This window comes from Salmo salar, chromosome 13 (assembly GCF_965601325.2).
Source record: "Salmo salar chromosome 13, fSalSal1, whole genome shotgun sequence".
NCBI classification, from domain to species: domain Eukaryota; kingdom Metazoa; phylum Chordata; class Actinopteri; order Salmoniformes; family Salmonidae; genus Salmo; species Salmo salar.
The window spans coordinates 62597274-62617713 of NC_138303.1; the positions used below are offsets into that span (position 1 = coordinate 62597274).

The 20440-nt window shown below is 41.1% G+C and overlaps 2 long non-coding RNA genes across 2 annotated transcripts; one reads left to right on the plus strand and one right to left on the minus strand.

Annotated features, from left to right (window-relative positions):
- The first annotated feature begins 513 nt into the window (after positions 1-513).
- LOC106567534 (uncharacterized) lies at positions 514-4940 on the plus strand. Its single transcript, XR_001320093.3, has 3 exons — positions 514-632; positions 4483-4614; positions 4726-4940. It is a non-coding gene; the product is annotated as an uncharacterized LOC106567534 (long non-coding RNA).
- Positions 4941-13671: 8731 nt separating this feature from the next.
- LOC145860052 (uncharacterized) lies at positions 13672-16302 on the minus strand. Its single transcript, XR_014380115.1, has 2 exons — positions 16055-16302; positions 13672-15816 (listed from the first exon to the last, which is right to left on the minus strand). It is a non-coding gene; the product is annotated as an uncharacterized LOC145860052 (long non-coding RNA).
- Between the last annotated feature and the right edge of the window lie 4138 nt (positions 16303-20440).

The window sequence follows — 20440 nt, forward strand, 5'->3', positions numbered from 1 at the left end:
AAAGATGTAAATCTGATTGTGCTTCACAATTCATACCTTTCCTGCAGTTAACGTTTCTACATTTGACAAGGCCAGAGGATATTGCTGTTCTGCTCTCAATCGCTCTATGGTTTTAAGATATTTGTTCTTGTGGAAGTTTCCAGAATTAAATCATAGTAATATAAAATGTTTGCGTGTTTTATTCCTAATAGACGTTGAAGTAGTTTGCCCAAGAGACGGCAGGTAGGCGAGTGGTTAGAGCGTTGGGCCAGTAACGGAAAGGGTGCGAGATTGGGTCTGACAAGGTAAAACATCTGTCTTGCTGCCCCTGAACAAGGCAGTTAACCCACTGTTCCTAGGCCGTCATTGTAAATAAGAATTTAACTTCTATAACCAACCATTGATTTGACCGCCATCCCCGGCAGCCGTGATTCTTTGGCTAAACTGACCTAAACCATTTCCCATGCATTGTCAATGGGGTTTCTAAACCAACCCGGATGTAATAATTCTGCCCACCGGTTAGTACCGGTTAGTTTTGTGGCGCTAGTCTAATTTCCCCATAGGGAACACTAAACAGAAAGAGATGTATATTTCTTCGCCCAGCACCGGTCACTGAGTTCGCAAGCTGAAATTGGCTAGTGAGTCACAGAAATGTACGTTAAGCCTATTCATTATTTCAATTCGATTGGACTTATTTTACTTAATCAGCATGGCTTAACATGGCACTGTTGGAGATATAAACACAACCATTTCGCTACACCCGTAACATCTGCTAAACATGTGTATGTAACATATACATTCTTGCTGGATGGATACTTTCATAGCTAACATGCTAGCGCTGCTAACTAGCTAATGCTAACGGCGCTAGCTAAACTCCTGTTATGCTGGACACACATTTTTAACAATGCTTTTTTTTTCTAATAGAAAGTAGTTAATTGCATCCGCGGTGGAGCCCAGTTTCATAATATATCCCAGCAGCCTGTCGTAGTTTTGAAGTTATCACGAAAAAAAAGCCGGCCTTATTTTAGGGCATTTTCACGCTGCCAGCTCCTATTAGTTCTATTGAGCACTGTGGCACCAACTCGCCTTCCGAACGTTCTAATCCCATTTTGTTGTACAATGGCAGCTTCGCTATAGTTGGCAATGGAGACCTGCTCACGTTGTTTACAGTTAAAATATAAACGACAAAAAATTACTCCTTACTCTGTCGTCCTATTGTTTACTATAGGGAAATATAGATATGTCTATTTTGCCAAATCTCGCAATGTGTATATTTAGATTTTTTTAAGTGGACACCATTTTAATCATGAATCTCTTTCTAAAGTTAATTATGGAAGGCTGGACAGTGAATCTTGTTGTCATCGAACGCTGAGCTCACCCCCATTGTTTACCTATGGAGAAGCATGCTGGTATATTTGGCCAAATATCTCGCAATGTGTATATTTTAGAGGTCGACCGATTAATCGGAATGGCCGATTAATTAGGGCCGATTTCAAGTTTTCATAACAATCGGTATTTTTGGCCACCAATTTTATTTATTTTATATATATATATATATTTTAAACCTTTATTTAACTAGGCAAGTCAGTTAATACAGAACACATTCTTATTTTCAATGACGGCCTAGGAAGGGTGGGTTAACTCCATTGTTCAGGGGCAGAACGACAGATTTTTACCTTGTCAGCTTGGGGATGCAACCTTACGTTAACTAGCCCAATGCTCTAACCACCTGCTTTACGTTGCCAAGGTAAGTTGCTAGCTAGCATTAAACTTATCTTATAAAAAAAACAATCAATCAATCATAATCACTAGTTAACTACACATGGTTGATGATATTACTAGTTTATCTAGCCTGTCCTGCTTTGCATATAATCGATGTGGGTCGCATTCGCGAGAAAGGACTGTCTTTGCTCCGACGTGTACCTAACCTTAAACATCAATGTCTTTCTTAAAATCAATACACAAGTATATATTTTTAAACCTGCATATTTAGTTAATATTTCCTGATAACATAAAAGAAATTAAACTAGGGAAAATGTGTCACTTCTCTTGCAAACAGTGTCAGGGTATATGCAGCAGTTTGGGCTGCCTGGCTTGTTGCGAACTGTGAAGACTATTTCTTCCTAACAAAGACAGCAGACTTCGCCAAATGGGGATGATTTAACAAAAGCGCATTTGCGAGAAAAAGCACAATCGTTGCACGACTGTACCTAACCATAAACATCAATGCCTTTCTTAAAATCAATACACAGAAGTATATATTTGTAAACCTGCATATTTAGCTAAAAGAAATCCAGGTTAGCACGCAATATTAACCAGGTGAAATTGTGTCAGTCCTCTTGCGTTCGTTGCACGCAGAATCAGGGTATACAGAATCTGGCTCGTTGCAAACTAATTTGCCAGAATTTTACGGAACTATGAAATAACATTGTTAGGTTATTAACAGGAATATTTAGACTTATGGATGCCACCCGTTAGATAAAATACGGAACGGTTCCGTATGTCACTGAAAGAATAATGTTTTCGAGATGATAGTTTCCGGATTTGACCATATTAATGACCTAAGGTTTATTATATTATAGTTATGTCTATGATTTGCTATTTGATAGAGCAGTCTGACTGAGCGGTGGTAGGCAGCAGCAGGCTCGTAATAGTCAAAGGTATATGGTTTAGAGAGAAATAGTCGACGCGTCATAATTCCTGTAATAACTTGCGGCTGAACTTGAAAGGGGTTCCTTCGTTATTTTACCGTTCATGTCTTCCATAGAGAATGTCTTGATTTACTTCAAATAAGGTCTGTGTTTTGTGCTTAAACCGCCTCAGTGTTTTGATACCTGTGTAAATCTCACTAGGTAACATTTGTCAACATATTTTCATAAATCCACTCTACAATTTTTTTTATCTTCGCTTATATTGATCAGAGTTATATCCTATGGATATCTACACAGTTATAAAATTGGCAAGGTGGTGTAAGCCTAAACCAAACACAGACCTTATTTTAAGTTAATCTAAAAATAGCCTATGGAATAAATGAAGGAACCGCTTTTCAGATTTTGCTAGGTGTCATGGGAATTATGACTCACACTTTGGTAGTCAATTCTTACCATGCCCATTATTAAAATAGGATTTCCTGCATATAGAAATTACAGTTTGTGTTTTCAGCATTCATCACAGGTAACTTAAACTCAATTTTTATTATTCAAACAGTTGAGAGTATTTGTCTCCTAAGCAGACTCTTTAGAGCTGTGTGTGTGTGTGTGTGTGTATATATACATAGAAAAAGAAAATCACAATAATAATCGGCCGGATAATCGGTATCGGCGTTTTTGGTCCTCCAATAATCGGTATCGGCGTTGAAAAATCATAATCGGTCGACCTCTAGTATATTTAGATTTTTTTTGTCAATTCGGACACCATGTTAATCATGAGTATCTTTCTAATGGTGTAAGGCTGGGCATTGTATCTCGTTGTCATCAAACGCAAAACCAGAAATAGTCAGAAGTTGCAATTTTTTTCCCTACTTCCTCCTTATGCAGACATAAACACAATTGGCACCATTGAGGTGCGGATGTTTACTTTCTACACGAGTTGTTATTTTTCAGTTTCGTCCTAAGAACAGATTGTAGTGGTAAAATAAAAAGGATAAAAACATTTTGGTGCCATTTAGGCTAAATGGAATCTAAGCTTCACTCCAGTGAAAACCGGCTGTGCGAACGTTCGATTCCATTCATTTGATATGGGCTAGTGTTTTAGCTTAGCCAACGTTCTAAAGCCGTTTTTCAGCCTTGGGTGAATTTTAACTCGTTCTATTGTCCAGCCTACTTATGTGGATGCCTCCATCAACTTCCCAAAATCAACTTTTCTTTCGAACTTTGTAATCATCTGTAAAGTTGTTTTACATGCAATCATGCTAGATATACATTTTGACACGTCTGCCCCGGCACCTGCTTCACCGGCCATGACGGGTGATGCAGGTGATTATCACATGCATACTCTCCCTCACTTGGGGCTCTATTCAATCACATCCGCATAGCGGTTGTTTTGGTGGTGTCTGAGGTGGAAATGTGTTAAAGCTGTCAAATTCACAAGCGGCTCCTGGCCTTTTTCCTAAAACGCACATTGCCGTTGGCGGCACGGAGTCGCATGAACAGAAATCTCATGCAGCCCTGTTTACAAGTTAAAACACTAGAATTTGAGACATAATCTACACCTCGATTAGGCTGATATAAATCCTCATTTAGTTTAATGATTTTGAATTTGAGCGTCATTATTTATATATAACCAACACTGTCTCGTTCACGGTGTAGATTCGTGACAATGATCAAGAGCAGCTGCTTGCCGATTTGACAGATCCAACGTCAGACACCGCCAAAACATAAGCTATGTTGGTGTCGGCTATCGCTGGTTAACGCTTGATCTGATTGAATCTAGGCGTTATACTCATTCACTCTGTTTACTTGTATGATTATTGTCAGTTAAGAAAATGATGCCTCTCTCTTTTAGATCTGCCACCCCAAGTAGTTCAGCTGTAGTCATAGCAGTCCTCTGCTGTGGTATTTCATTTACCGGCTGCACCAGTTCCTACTTCACTTGCCTTGAAGGGAGAAACTTTTGAGGATTCCCAAATGGATACAGGTAATTCAGAATTATATTACATACACACATGCTCAATCCCACCAACAGATGTGCACACAAACATGTTGTTGAGCTCTATACTTACTGTCACTTTGTGCATCTCCTTTTCAGATCTGCAATGCTCTCCACCACTGCCTGACAGCCTATCAAGACTGACAAAGCAGAGATGGGTGGGTGACAACTTAAAACACAACATGCACACACACTCCCTCTCTGTCACACACCCATTATCCCCAATGTAAATACATTGTAGTTACTTGTTTATTTTATGTATGCTCCAGTTTATTTGAGGAAAATGTGTGCAATAAAGTTTGTTCACAGTTAAAGCAATGTCTTTGGTTTATTGGATATTTCTCCGTATTAAATGTGTGACCAATAGGAAGTCGGCAGACCTGCAACCCTCGGAATGTGTGCAGGTTTTGTCATCTGAAGCTGAAACTTAGAGAGATGGGGAGGAAGAGTGCAGTTTAAAGGTTTATCGTTAATAACTGACACAATTCTATAATGAATACATATATGACCAATAGTTACTGTATCATGATTTTGTATTTTAATTACTCAACAAGTAGTGCACCAAGGTAGGATCGAACCGTGTCTCAAAAGAAGCAGAAAAGGTCAAATAAGGTCACCAAAAAACAGCAAGAGGTGCATATTTCTTCGCCCAGCAGCATTCATTGAGCTAGCAAGCTAAAGTTAGCTAGCAAGTCACAGAAATTAACGTTCCAGTTGCCGTCAGTGCCGTTTAAGATGAGGGAGGACAAATGTTTTTTTTATAAGCATGGCATTATTTCTATTACAGCATATTGGATGACTGTCATTCATATTCCATTCACCCAGTTCAATGTAACAGCAATAGGTTTAGGCTACTGCTACTACATGATACTCAAATGTTCCTATACCCATCATGAGGTTGCTACAACCTAGCCTATGAATGACAGTTTACGACGTTGGTGCACACAAGTCGAGAGACACATTTAAGGTGACAGTGACATTTCATAATGCCTTGTGCACTCTTGCCTGCATCTAGCTGATATAGGGTGTAATCATTAGTCCAACAGTTGCAAACAAGAGTTTCTATTGGACAAATTCCGGTATGTTTATCCCTGTTTTGTTCCATTTCCTTCCGTTTAAGAAACGGTTTCAACAGAATCGGCGGAGTGAATACAACACTGATCACACGTAAACACAGTTCACTTTCATAGCAGGCACTGTGTATTCCTTCTTGCATCTATGCGCTCTCCTCTCACTTCTTCCCTTGTGGATTTCGATGCACAACACATCAGCTGTATGTGACCAGGTGAAAAACCTTTCCAAGCCAAACCGCTACACACAGCCTACATCGTTGTCACCATATTAGCTATATTAGTAATGTCATTGTCAGCATAGCTAATAGAACTAACGTGTTTGTAAACCCGCTACAATCATGTATTAATGGCGGGCCCCGGTGGCAATAAATGAGTAAAACCAAAAGCTTACCTTGACTTGGAAGAGTTCCGGACTTGGAAAGTCATAGCCAGCTAGCTAACATTGCATGTTTGCGTTTTCAAATACTAAATGTTCAGTGAATGTGAATATATTTAGGTGGTTTAAATTAGGCTAACTTTCCTACTAACCTAAGTTGACAGTGACAAATTCTTGCCAATCCATTATTCTAGAACTAACCATGACTGTGTGTGAGGCATGTTTTCCATAATGTACGTTTTATGCATATACATTTGAACAAAGATCAACATCAAATTTAGTGTCTCACCATTTACTGAGTATGGAGACAAATAGCAAAAGTGTCTCAAGCAGTATTTGATCCATCTAAATATTGTGTAACCTACCAATAAATGTATAGAGAGAGAAGTGTTGGGTGGGGGGAACAATCTTACAATGTTGCAGTCCAGAAATGTGAGTTTTACCTTCTATGCCAAAAGCCTGAGCCTCTGATGGAGACAGTAGAACTGTCATCAACACATGCTTCAGTATTCCCCCTCTCTCTAGGAGCATTCGTGTGCCCTGGTTACCAATGTAGCCAACCGTAGAGAAAGAGAAATGCCTAAGCAGTATGCAATCTTAAAATTGCGGTCCAGTGACGAAAACTATACGGCAAAAGCCTGGGCTCCTGATGTGGACAACATAATTCTAATCACTGCATGTTACAATAGAAAAAACAATCAGTTTTTCACCTTGTCAAACTGATTCTATATTGTGTTCAGTCTTCGAGATGCTTTAACAAGCATGTGTATCTGTAGTTGGTGCTCTTCAACTCTAAAATGCACTAGACAAAACCACAAAGAAAAAACAGCAGATCTCAATGTCTAATAGTGAGTGAGTGAATCAGCTGAGCCTATGCATGCTGTATAGCACTTAGTTGATCCCTGAGAACAGGAGAGGAGAGCTGAATAGATCTTGGGAGACAAAAGTTAAAGACAATAATTCATCACAGAAATCATCACAGCAAAGGATTGTAGTTTATGAGCTAGGAATGAACATCCTGACAGTCTAAAGAAATTACAACAACTAGGCTACTAGGAGAATGAAAGAGGCATGGTAATCTGCATCCTACTCCAACTATGCCTATTGACAGGGATAGTGTAGCATTTGTTATTTGTCAGCATGAATCAAATTAGTAAATCTTTATTTAACCTTTATTTAACTAGGCAAGACAGTTAAGAACAAATTCTTATGTACAATGACGGCCTACCAAAAAACAAAAGGCTTCCTGCAGGGACGGGGGCTGGGATTAAGAATACAAATAAATTAAATATAAATATAGGAGGAAACACACATCACGACAAGAGTGACAACACTACATAAAGCAAGACCTAAGATAACAACATAGCATGGCAGCAACACATGACCACACAGCATGGCAGCAACACATGACAACACAACATGGCAGCAGCACAAAATATGGTACAAACATTAATGGGCACAGACAACAGCACAAATGGCAAGGTAGAGACAACAATACATCATTCAAAGCAGCCACAACTGTCAGTAAGAGTGTCCATGATTGAGTCTTTGAATGAAGAGATTGAGATAAACTGTCCAGTTTGAGTGTTTGTTGCAGCTCGTTCCAGTCGCTAGCTGCAGTGAACTTAAAAGAGGAGCGTCCCTGGGATATGTGTGCTTTGGGGACCTTTAACAGAATGTGACTGGCAGAACGGGTGTTGTATGTGGAGGATGAGGGCTGCAGTAGATATATCAGATAGAGGGGAGTGAGGCCTAAGAGGGTTTTATAAATAAGCATCAACCAGTGTGTCTTGCGACGGGTATACAGAGATGACCAGTTTACAGAGGAGTATAGAGTGCAGTGATGTGTCCTATAAGGAGCATAAGTGGCAAATCTGATGGCCGAATGTTAAAGAACATCTAGCCGCTCGAGAGCATCCTTACCTGCCGATCTATAAATGACTTCTCCGTCATCTAGCATGGGTAGGATGATAATCTGAATCAGGGTTAGTTTGGCAGCTGGGGTGAAAGAGGAACAATTACGATAGAAGAAACCAAGTCTAGATTTAACTTTAGCCTGCAGCTTTGATATGTGCTGAGTGAAGAACAGTGTACAGTCTAGCCATACTCCCAAGTACTTGTATGAGGTGGTAACCTCTAAACCCTCAGAGGCTGTAATCACACTGGTGGGGACAGGGGCATTCCTCTTACCAAACCACCAGACCTTTGTTTTGGATGTGTTCAGAACAAGGTTAAGGGCAGAGGAAGCTTGTTGGACACTAATAAAGCTTTGTTGTAGAGCATTTAACACAAAATCCGGGGAAGGGCCAGCTGAGTATAAGACTGTATCATCTGCATATAAATGGATGAGAGAGCTTCCTACTGCCTCAGCTATGCTGTTGATGTAAATTGAGAAGAGCGTGGGGCCTAGGATCGTGCCTTGGGGTACACCCTTGGTGACAGGCAGTGGCTGAGACAGCAGATGTTCTGACTTTACACACTGCACTTTTGAGAGCAGTAGTTAGCAAACCAGGCCAAAGACCCCTCAGAGACACCAATACTCCTTAGCCAGCCCACAAGAATGGAATGGTCTACCGTATCAAGTCAATAAAAATAGCAGCACAACATTGCTTAGAATCAAGGGTAATGGTGACATCATTGAGGACCTTTAAGGTTGCAGTGACACATCCACTGTGACACCGGTAAGTTAGGTAGCTACGTTAGCTAGCTAATGCGTAATGACATTATAGCCAACATAGCTAACGACCTTAACGATAGCCAAGTTCTTCTTTGCAAACTGACGAGATAGCACTAGCTATTTAACACTTATAGAATATTTGAATATATTGTTAATTACTAGCTAGCTAGATAATGCGTGTTTAATTTGTTTTCTTGCTGTATTTAAATATCCGGTAGTCAACTGTGTATGTGGCGCAAGAAAACATTCATGGTTACAAAAGTATCCATTCGTCTCAAGACAAGGGTTTAGCTGTCCTAAAGTTAAGTACATTTCCAATAAGAAATCGTAAAACATTATTTTCAAGAATCCCATTTCATCTTACCTTTTTTCTTAGGAAGAACATTTCCAAGGACTTTATTGTGGAATAGCAACTTTGCTTAACTTTCTTCATAAGTCTATAGTTAAGGAAAACATGGCCGTTAAGAAGGTTTTGTGAATCCGGCCCCAGGTCTTTAACCATTTTCCAGAACTTCTTGGGGTTAGACCCACAGAGAGAGAAATGCTCCTTATAGCAACTAACTTTGGCCTTCCGGTTAGCCGGAGTGCACTTATTTCTCATTTGCCTGAACCAGAGCCAGTCAGCCTGAGTATGCGTGTGCCGAGCCTTTCGCCAAATGCAATTCTTGAGGTGGAGTAACTCTGCAAGATCACTGTCGAACCAGGGGCTGAACCTGTTTTTAATTCCCATTTTCTTTATGGGGGCGTGTTGGTTAACAATATCACTGAGAATATCAAATAAGAAGGTCCAAGTGTCTTTGACAGAGGGGATCAAGCTGATTCTATACCAATTTACAGAGGCCAGGTCATGAAGGAAGTCTTGCTCATTAAAGTTTTTTAGCAAGTGTCTATGACAAATCAGGACAGGTCATTTCACTGAGCAGCCATTACGAACACAGGCCGTAAAGCAGTTATCAATAAGTCATTACAGAAAACACCAGACTGATACCCATCAGGATTATTTGTGAGGATAACATCAAGGAGAGTAGCCTTTTCTGGGTGTTTGGAGTCAAACCTAATAATCTGAGAAAGATTTTGGGAGTTCCATTGCTTTAGGACTTGGTCAGGTGGTTTAAGCATGTCCCAGTTTAGGTCACCTAGCAGGACAAATTCAGATTTAGTGTAAGGGGCCAGGAGAGAGTTTAGGGCAGGTAGGGTACAGGCCGGTGATGATGGTGGACGATAACACCCAGTAACGGTCAACAAAGAGCTATTTGAAAGTTGAATGCTTAAAATAAGCATATCAAATTGTTTGGGGACAGACTTGGTGGAGACAACCGAGCACTGAAGGTGATCCTTGGTAAAGATTGCCACTCCCCCACCTTTGGAAGATCTGTCTGGCCGAGAAAGGTCATAACCAGAAAGGTTAACGTTGGTATTCAAAACACTCTTTTTTAACCACATCTCAGTAATGACCAACGCAGTTAGTTTGGAGCTGTGAACCCACACTTTCAATTAATCCATTTTAGGTAATAAGCTTTGCACAAAACCCAGGCTTTTACAAGAGCAGAAATCAGTGAAACAGATATCAGAGCATAAATCAGAATTGGGGCTAGCAACAGTAGATGGGCCAGGGTGTACATACACATTTCCAGATATCAACAGTAATACAATCAAGACACGGCATATGATAGGGTGTTGATTTATGACATTTGAATGTGCATTAGATGGCAACAAGATCATATTATACAGCAATTTCATTAGGTAACAACAATACAAAGCCGGTGAGATGTGGTTAGAATAGGATGGGAGGCCAAAAGTCTGTGTAACCAATAGAGAGTCAGAGTCCCGAGTGTGGAACAAACATAGTCTGTCCCACGGTTGGGTAAACAAGAACGTTCATAGTCAACGAAGCATACAGGAGTCATGAGGCAAATAGCAAAATGCACAAGAAAAAAATATATAACGACTTGGGGCTAGCCATTGTAAGTTCAGAGTCACTCGCCCCAAGTGTGTGTGTGTGTGTGAGAGAGAGAGAGAGGGGGGGGGGGGGGGGGGGGGGTACCTGTACCAGACATGGGGAGACAACCAGGGCAGACGGTAAACAGATCGCCAGATGGAATCCAAGCAATAGGAGTAGGTGTCACACCCACTTGGGAGAAGCTTTTATTTCTGGAGGCAAATTTCTTGTAGAAAATCAGATTGTCTCTGAACAGCAGGATGGAACTTCAAGGCTTCTGGATTTGGGTTGGGTAGCCTGCCATTTGCTGGGCTCAAAGACTTCGACACCTTTCACTTCACATCTCAGTGCTAATTGAAGTTATATCTGGTCTGTCTCAGTTCCAGGTTGGATGGTGTCCTTGGTAGTGTTAATACTTCCAGGTAATTCTGTCCAAAATTAGGTCGTAGGTTTGGAGTTTTGATCTGGAGTGAAGGTTATGCGGTGGAGGGTAGCATCCTGTATATGTCCCTGCCGAAAAATCCAAGTTTATCTAATTCCATATCTATCTTTTTGTAAAAAACATGTTAAAATGTGAGAGCTCACATGCATCTGTCTCTCTCTCTCCCAGGAGTGGGGGAGAGAGAGATAACTGTACAGTATTAGCTGATGACTGTATTAGCTTTACAATACTGGTCCTATAGATTTTTTCTTGTCTTAAATTATTACTTGGAATAATGATAGCTAAAGCTCCATGTCCCAGAATTACATGCTAGTGCTAGTCCCGTGTGGCTCAGTTGGTAGAGCATGGTGTTTGCAACGCCAGGGTTGTGGGTTTGATTCCCACGGGGGACCAGTACGGGGAAAAAATGTATGAAATGTATGCATTCACTACTGTAAGTCGCTCTGGATAAGAGCGTCTGCTAAATGACTAAAATGTAGTGATAAAGCTATCTACAGTTAGATATATTGTTAGATACTACTGAGTTGTTAGATACTACTGCACTGTTGGAGCTAGGAACACAAGCATTTCGCTACATCTGCTGTGTATGTGACCAGTAAAATTTGATTTGCTCCGGCTAGCAAGCAACAGGTCTGATTGTTGTAGCTAGCTACATTGCTAAGGTTGCTGCGTTCTAAATAAAGTTGGGAGTTATTTTACAGCTTGCATTGATGGTATCAAATTTCGATAACTAAATAGATTACAAATGTAAAAAGACAGAAATCACCAGCTGTGTTTATATACCTTAGGCACAGAGAACATGATTGGCAGATGTGATCAGCAGATGATAGTATCTGGATAGCACACAGATTTTGATTGGTTTACTATTTAGTACTTCGTAGCGTTTGCCTGTTCAGCTAGCGAGTGTCTCTAGCACAAATGCAAGCGGAGCAATCAAGGAGGGAATGGGAGCTTTCATGCAAGGCAAACTGGTTGCGGACTTCTAGGGGTTCAATGCAAGTTGTTTTCTCCATTGGTTTGAATGGGTAGTTGAGTAGGGCAAGACTTCAAAGAGTCAAGTCCTTCAAAACAGACAAACTGATGCGTAAAAAACGCAGAAACTCAGTCAACCAATTGAAAACATAGAACTGCGTTTTTACCTAATAATTTCTACCCACCACACCGCTCTATTTGACATGCATTTTAGTTTCAGCGCACCCTTGTAGGCCTATTGAGGCCTGGTGCAGTCCACAGTCAAACATTTATCGGTCACTGTTAGCCCAGTAAATGTATTGAAAGAGGACCCAGTGAATGTAGAGAAAGAGGCCATGGATGGCCACGGAGAGAAGAAAGAGCTATGAACCCATACTGTATTTGACTTATTTAAAAAAAAATGCATGTCTTAGCATCAACAGTTTGTGTGTGTTGTTTTGTGGGTCAGAGAAAGATGAATGCTGTTTTGAGTCAAATATAACATGTTGAATGGGTCCTTATGGTTGTAACGTTAGTTGTATTGACAAAACACAATATGACCAAAAAAATTACGAAATACATTATCCTAAAAGTATTGAGGGATCATCTTAGGTAATTGCAGATTTTGGCCCATAGGTGTCCTCCTAAGTGAATATATTGTATGTGATGGGAACAAGACGTGGGTTTTGAAATGTTATCCAGGGTTGCATACAATTCATGTGTATGTAAATCACACCTGGGTCCAAATTGTATTGTTTTCTTTCAAATACATTAGGTGGACTTGATTTACAGATGTGAATGTTTTATAGTTCCTGTGGCCACCTACCTTTTTTGGAAAGGTAGGTGGCCACTTAACAGTTTAGCAGTTGAGTCAGTTGTCTGTATGTGAGTGTAAAGAAATGCTAATCTCAATGATATTGTTTTAGAGTTGATATAACCTATCTGCACAGTGATTCTGAATTCTAACGTAAAAAGCCAACAAACCAAAGCTAAAAGGAATAGATGATTCAAAGTTGAGCGCAGGCTATAGTTTATTTTTTCTAAAATGAACCTCCGACTCCTTTGAGTCTATGCAGACGATACTCGTAAACTAAAATTCGTAAACTCTTACTGTGTACCTATGTTTGTCCTCTGCTGTTGCGTGCTTTTCTTTGTTTGAAATCCATAATTTGTCATAAAACGTTAATCAAATAAAACCATCAACTGTTTTCTCATTGCTGTTTCTCTAAATTGGCAACTCGGCTCGAATGCACGTGCCAATCGACTCTCAACAAGGAAACAGTCGGTGGTTGTATTTGATGAACATTTCATTAAAACGTATGGATTTCAGCAAACAAAGGCACGTAACAGAGGACAGACATAGGTACACGGTTAGGGTTTAAGAATTGACATGAAGTATCAGCTGCATAGCGACTTGAAGGAGTCGCGGTTAATTTAAAAAACTTTAGTCTGATCTCAACTCTGTGGATGAAATACTTGGAAATAACCACCTAAGCATTATGAAACTTCTATTCGATAAAGTAAGCCTCACCTATCAAAATAGCAATTCACTCTAATCTTAACCAAATTTGACACTCAATAGGCAGGTTTCCATTGATCCAGGTTTATTAGACAAAAGCAGTGTCGCAACAACAAAAACATTTCGGCATGTGTAATGCTGCAGGACAAGGAAAATTTATGTTAAAGATTGACAACCTTTTGATCCGTTCGAGAGGGGTAGATTTTTATTTTGTCTAACTTTATTGCGACAAATGACGGAAACGCTTTTGGAATAAATTATTGCAGAATAATTTAAGGTACACGGGCATTTGATGTCATCACATAACTATAAATCAAACAAATGTATTTATAAAGCCCTTTTTAAAATCAGCCGATGTCACAATGTGCAATACAGAAACCCAGCATAAAACCCCAAACAGAAAACAAGGCAGATGTTGAAGCACTGTGGCTAAGAAAAACTCCCTAGAAAGGCTGGAACCTAGGAAGAAACCTAGAGAGGAACCAGGCTATGAGGGGTGGCCAGTCCTCTTCTGGCTGTGCTGGGTGGAGATTATAACAGTACATGGCCAATATTTTCAAAGGTTCATAGATGACCAGCAGGGTCAAATAATAATAATCACAGTGGTTGTAGAGGGTGCAACAGGTCAGCACCTCAGGAGTAAATGTCAGTTGGCTTTTCATAGCCAATCATTCAGAGTTAGAGACAGCAGGTGCGGTAGAGAGAGAGAGTCGAAAACAGCAGGTCCGGGACAAGGTAGCACGGCTGGTGAACAGGTCAGGGTTCCATAGCCGCAGGCAAAACAGTTGAAACTGGAGCAGCAGCATGACCAGGTGGACTGGGGACAGCAAGGAGTCATCAGGCCAGGTAGTCCTGAGGCATGGTCCTCCAAGAGAAGAGAGATAAAGTTAGAGGGAGCATACTTAAATTCACACAGGACACCGGATAAGACAGGATAAATACTCCAGATATAGCAGACTGAACCTAGCCCCTGAGACAAACTTTGCAGCATAATTACTGGAGGCTGAGACAGGAGGGGTCGGGAGACACTGTGGCCCTGTCCGACGATACCCCCAGACAGGACCAACCAGGCAGGATATAACCCCACCCACTTTGCCAAAGTACAGCCCCCACACCACTAGAGGGATATTTTCAACCACCAACTTACTACCCTGAGACAAGGCCGAGTATAGCCCACAAACAGGAAGATCACGTCAGTGACTCGACCCACTCAAGTGACGCACCCCTCCTATGGAAGGCATGGAAGAGCACCAGTAAGCCAGTGACTCAGCCCCTGTAATAGGGTTAGAGGCAGAGAATCCCAGTGGAGAGAGGGGAACCGGCCAGGCAGAGACAGCAAGGGCGGTTCTTTGCTCCAGTGCCTTTCCGTTCACCTTCACACCCCTGGGTCAGACTACACTCAATCATAGGACCTACTGAAGAGATGAGTCTTCAATAAAGACTTAAAGATTGAGACCGAGTCTGCATCTCTCACAGGGATAGGCAGACCATTCCATAAAAATGGAGCTCTGTAGGAGAAAGCCCTGCCTCCAGCTGTTTGCTTGGAAATTCTAGGGACAATAAGGAGGCATGCGTCTTGTGACCGTAGCGTACTTGTAGGTATGTACGGCAGGACCAAATCGGAAAGATGGGTAGGAGCAAGCCCATGTAATGCTTTGTAGGTTAGCAGTAAAACCTTGAAATCAGCCCTAGCCTTAACAGGAAGCCAGTGTAGAGGCTTGCACTGGAGTAAAATGATAAAAAATGTTGGTTCTAGTCAAGATTCTAGCAGCTGTGGTTTATCACTAACTGAAGTTTATTCAGTGCTTTGTCCAGGTAGTTTGTATGTTCTTCAAAAGCAAGATCATGGTCCAGAGTAACACTGAGGTCCTTCAGTTTTATTTGAGACGACTGTACAACCATCAAGATTAATTGTCAGATCCAACAGAATATATTTGTTTCTTGGGACCTTGAACCTCTTTTGTCCGAGTTTAAAAGCTCCACTCCACATTTCATTCTAAATGCCTAATACTTGCAAAATAAAAAATGTAAACTATAACAATGTTTCTTTGCAGGACAAGGATTGCCCTGACTTTCAAGAATGCCTTAATAGCTTCGCCTTGCTTTTCTGGTCTGCGAGCAAGTTTCACCATCCAATTATTTCAGAACTAGAGCTCACCAGTTTGAAGTCCTAAAACCGGGAAATTAGTGACCTCTGGTTGGTTCAGCCATCCCTATCGGAAAATGTATGGGAAAATAATGCTTAAAATAAGTGCTAAAGTTAACACAGGCTTAAGATATTTTATACATTTCGTTCTATTAGATAGTAACAGTAATTTAACATTACCATTATGAAGCCTTTGTTCTTTTTTTATTACATACATTCTTCAAAATTCACAAAAAGTGATGTTAGCTGATGAAGATTATCTCAGAACAAAACGTATAAAATCTAAACCCGTGTTTCCCACATACCTTATTTTCGGCGTTTATCCAAAAACCCTACAAAAATACCATTCATTTCCCCAACTAACCATGATAGGAGTTAGTGCCTACAATAAACCGCCATCACTATTTCTCTCTATTGGAGTGCAAGTTTCACCATAGCAAAATGATGGCACATGATAATTATTAGAATATGGTTAATATCACCCTGGGCACAGGCAGTGTTGCCAACAAATTTTCAGGGGAAGTTGCTAGAGGCAGGTCGATTTGTTGCTAAAAGTTGCTAAATGACGTTGTGATGTCATTGCGTGATGACGTCACGAAGTAATAACGTAAAACAGCGTCATTACGTAGAATACACAATAACGTTACTCAAATTGACTGGCCATCTTGGCGAAAAATATGATTTGACATTTGTTAGTTTAGATTTGTTTGTATATTATCATATATTTTTATTTGTAAAAGAAATATGAACACAACACATTTTATATGATCACATTTTTATTTTTAAACACAACACATTGAATTATTGAACAATTACATTTTATGTATTTTCTTTTTAACTAGTAAACCTACACATTCTGAACAATTATAGTTTTAAGCAGTGTTTTGGTAGTTAGTTAACATGCTACCTAACTGATCAACAATTACATTTTAGTCATTTAGCAGACACTCTTATCCAGAGCAACTTACAGTAGTGAATGCATACATTTCATACATTTTTTCTCCGTACTGGTCCCCCGTAGGAATCGAACCCACAACCCTGGCGTTGCAAACACCATGCTCTACCAACTGAGCCACACGGGACCATTATAGGTACAGGCTAATAACAAGGTATATATGCTATCTTATTGAACATGCACCTTAACTCAAATAATGATGTATGCGCTAGGCATCTCTCTCCAGCTCTCTCCAGGTTGTTGTGCTGCTTGGCTGGCTAGCTGCTCAATGGTTTCCTTCAGATATTGCCACTGTTCTCGCACACACTGCAGTACACACTGCCACCATCAGCTGCGTGTCTCCACCAGTTCCAGAAAGTCCACTCCTTGCATACGTACTGTAAATATGATTAATCATAGATTGGCAAGGAAATCCTCTACATCTTCTCTGTCCAACTGCATTGTCATGGAGCTGGAACCAGCAGAAGAGGATGGAGTGGCCTTAAAGCTGTATGCTGCTGTGGTGCCAAACTGCTGCAGAACTTCACTTGGTAGTTTATGCTGGTAACAGGTATTGCTAGCCAACTGGGGCTGGTATCCAAGTAGCTCAGTCACTTTAATAATTTCAGTGGTGCCTTTATTGTGCTTTAGCGTTTCCTTAACACTGAACAAGGCCATGTTTTGCAAGGCTTCAAGGTTGTCTGGGAGCCTTGCTTGTAGCTCCTTGCTTAAAGTAACAGTGTAGTTGATGCACTGTCTACGAATTACCTTTTTGTCCTCTGGCGCAAGACTGAGTTGGTACACCGTGCTCACGAAAAGGTACCGAAGGTATGGTGATGGACTGAGATGTCCATCAATGGCATCTTTCAGAACATACATTTTTGCCATAGGGTTGACTACTCTGCTGCAAATTGATGTTAAGAGGTGTACCAGATTGTCCAAACGCTTGACAGGATCGGTTTGCTCTCCCTCAAATGACTTCACTGCAACTTGTACGTTGGACAGAATTGATTTCAAGAATGTCAGGTAGACATAGTTGGTCTTGTCCATGTACATGGCGTGGAGCACATCCGCCATGTAGCAACGCTCACTGGCCTTGGTCAACTCAAAGTGGAGTTACAGTTCTTCCCACTGGCTCAATATACGAGTTACCGCAGGCTCAATCGATAGCCAACGTGTGGCACACACTTTGGTGATCTGCAGGGGTTTCTGGCCACAATTAATGGTGGCATACACTGCTTTGTACGCCTTGCACCGTTTTGGGGAAATCGAAAACCAGTTGAAGGTTTCTCTGATTAAGTACTCAACACTCCTAGGGATGGTTTCTTTGGATGCTGCACAGACAGCCAATTGTAAAGAATGGCACACACAGCGGATGAGTACCAAATTGGGCAATGCACATTCTTCCTTTAAAATCATGTGCACCCCGTTGTGCACCCCAGTCATCACGGACGCATTATCAGTGCCAATACCATGAAGATTCTCTTTTTTAAAGTTACACTTCTCAAGAAACTCAACTAACCGCCTTTGCAATTGATCTGGCATCGCCCCCCTCCAATTCAACCAGCCCAAGAAATGTGGACACAATGGTTATTTTTTTAGCACTGAAATACCGAATCACCACACCCAGGTATTTCGAGACACTGACATCAGTGGACTCATCCAAAAGGAGACTGAACTTCTCATCCCCCACATCTGATGTTACCCTTTTGAGAAAATAAGGAGCCAGTACTCCCCTAATCACTTCTGTGCACTTGGTGCGGTGCATTTGGAAGTTTGTTGCTGCCACAGCATCTGAAAAGGCAGCTTTGCAAGCCATACCTAAATGGTCGCATGCTAGCAGCGAACAACACTCTGCAGTGGCCATTGCCATAGTAGCTTCTGCGCTTTTGCAGTTATCCACTTTTTTAACCAACTGTGGTAATGTAGACTGCGTTGTGCGGTTTTGATTTATTAATATGCTTTGCTGTAGCACAATGTTTTTTGATGTCATACATTTTTGCAAGCATATCTGATTTGCAGTTCGCACAGTATGCCCGACAATCATCCCCAATTACTGGCTTCAGCCACCCTTTAAAATCAGGTACAGACTCCCACTCTTTTCTGTACTTCTGGCTGTACAATTTTGATTGAGACATGTTGATTGATATTTATTTATTATTTTTTATTTCACCTTTATTTAACCAGGTAGGCAAGTTGAGAACAAGTTCTCATTTACAACTGCGACCTGGCCAAGATAAAGCAAAGCAGTTTGACACATATAACAACACAGAGTTACACATGGAGTAAAACAAACATAGTCAATAATACAGTAGAACAATAAGTCTATATACAATGTGAAAAAATGAGGTGAGATAAGGGAGGTAAAGGCAATAAATAGGCCATGGTGGCAAAGTAAATACAATATAGCAAGTAAAACACTGGAATGGTAGATTTGCAGTGGATGAATGTGCAAAGTAGAAATACTGGGGTGCAAAGGAGCAAAATAAATAAATAAACATGGTGCTGAAGTAAATACAATATAGCAAGTAAAACACTGGAATGGTAGATTTGCAGTGGAGGAATGTGCAAAGTAGAAATACTGGGATGCAAAGGAGCAAAATAAATAAATAAATACAGTAGGGGAAGAGGTAGTTGTTTGGGCTAATTATAGATGGGCTATGTACAGGTGCAGTAATCTGTGAGCTGCTCTGACAGATGGTGCTTAAAACTAGAGAGGGAGATAAGTGTTTCCAGTTTCAGAGATTTTTGTAGTTCGTTCCAGTCATTGGCAGCAGAGAACTGGAAGGAGTGGTGGCCAAAGGAGGAATTGGCTTTGGGGGTGACCAGTGAGATATACGTGCTGAAGCGTGTGCTACGGGTGGGTGCTGCTATGGTGACCAGCAAGCTGAGATAAGGGGGGACTTTACCTAGCAGGGTCTTGCAGATGACCTGGAGCCAGTGGGTTTGGCGACGAGTATGAAGCGAGGGCCAGCCAACGAGAGCGTACAGGTCGCAGTGGTGGGTAGTATATGGGGCTTTGGTGACAAAACGGATGGCACTATGATAGACTGCATCCAATTTATTGAGTAGGGTATCGGAGGCTATTTTGTAAATGACATCGCCGAAGTTGAGGATCGGTAGGATGGTCAGTTTTACGAGGGTATGTTTGGCAGCATGAGTGAAGGATGCTTTGTTGCGAAATAGGAAGCCAATTCTAAATTAAAATTTGAATTGGAGATGTTTGATGTGAGTCTGGAAGGAGAGTTTACAGTCTACCCAGACACCTAGGTATTTGTAGTTGTCCACATATTCGAAGTCAGAACCATCCAGAGTAGTGATACTGGACGGGCGGGCAGGTGCAGGCAGCGATCGGTGGAAGAGCATGCATTTAGTTTTACTTGTATTTAAGAGCAGTTGGAGGCCACGGAAGGAGAGTTGTAATGGCATTGAAACTCGTCTGGAGGATTGTTAACACAGTGTCCAAAGAAGGGCCAGAAGTATACAGAATGGTGTCGTCTGCGTAGAGGTGGATCAGAGAATCACCAGCAGCAAGAGCGACATCATTGATGTATATATAGAAGAGAGACGGCCTGAGAATTAAACCCTGTTGCACCCCCATAGAGACTGCCAGAGGCCTGGACAACAGGCCCTCTGATTTGACACGCTGAACTCTATCAGAGAAGTAGTTGGTGAACCAGGCGAGGCAATCATTTGAGAAACCAAGGCTGTTGAATCTGCCGATGAGGATGTGCTGATTGACGGAGTCGAAAGCCTT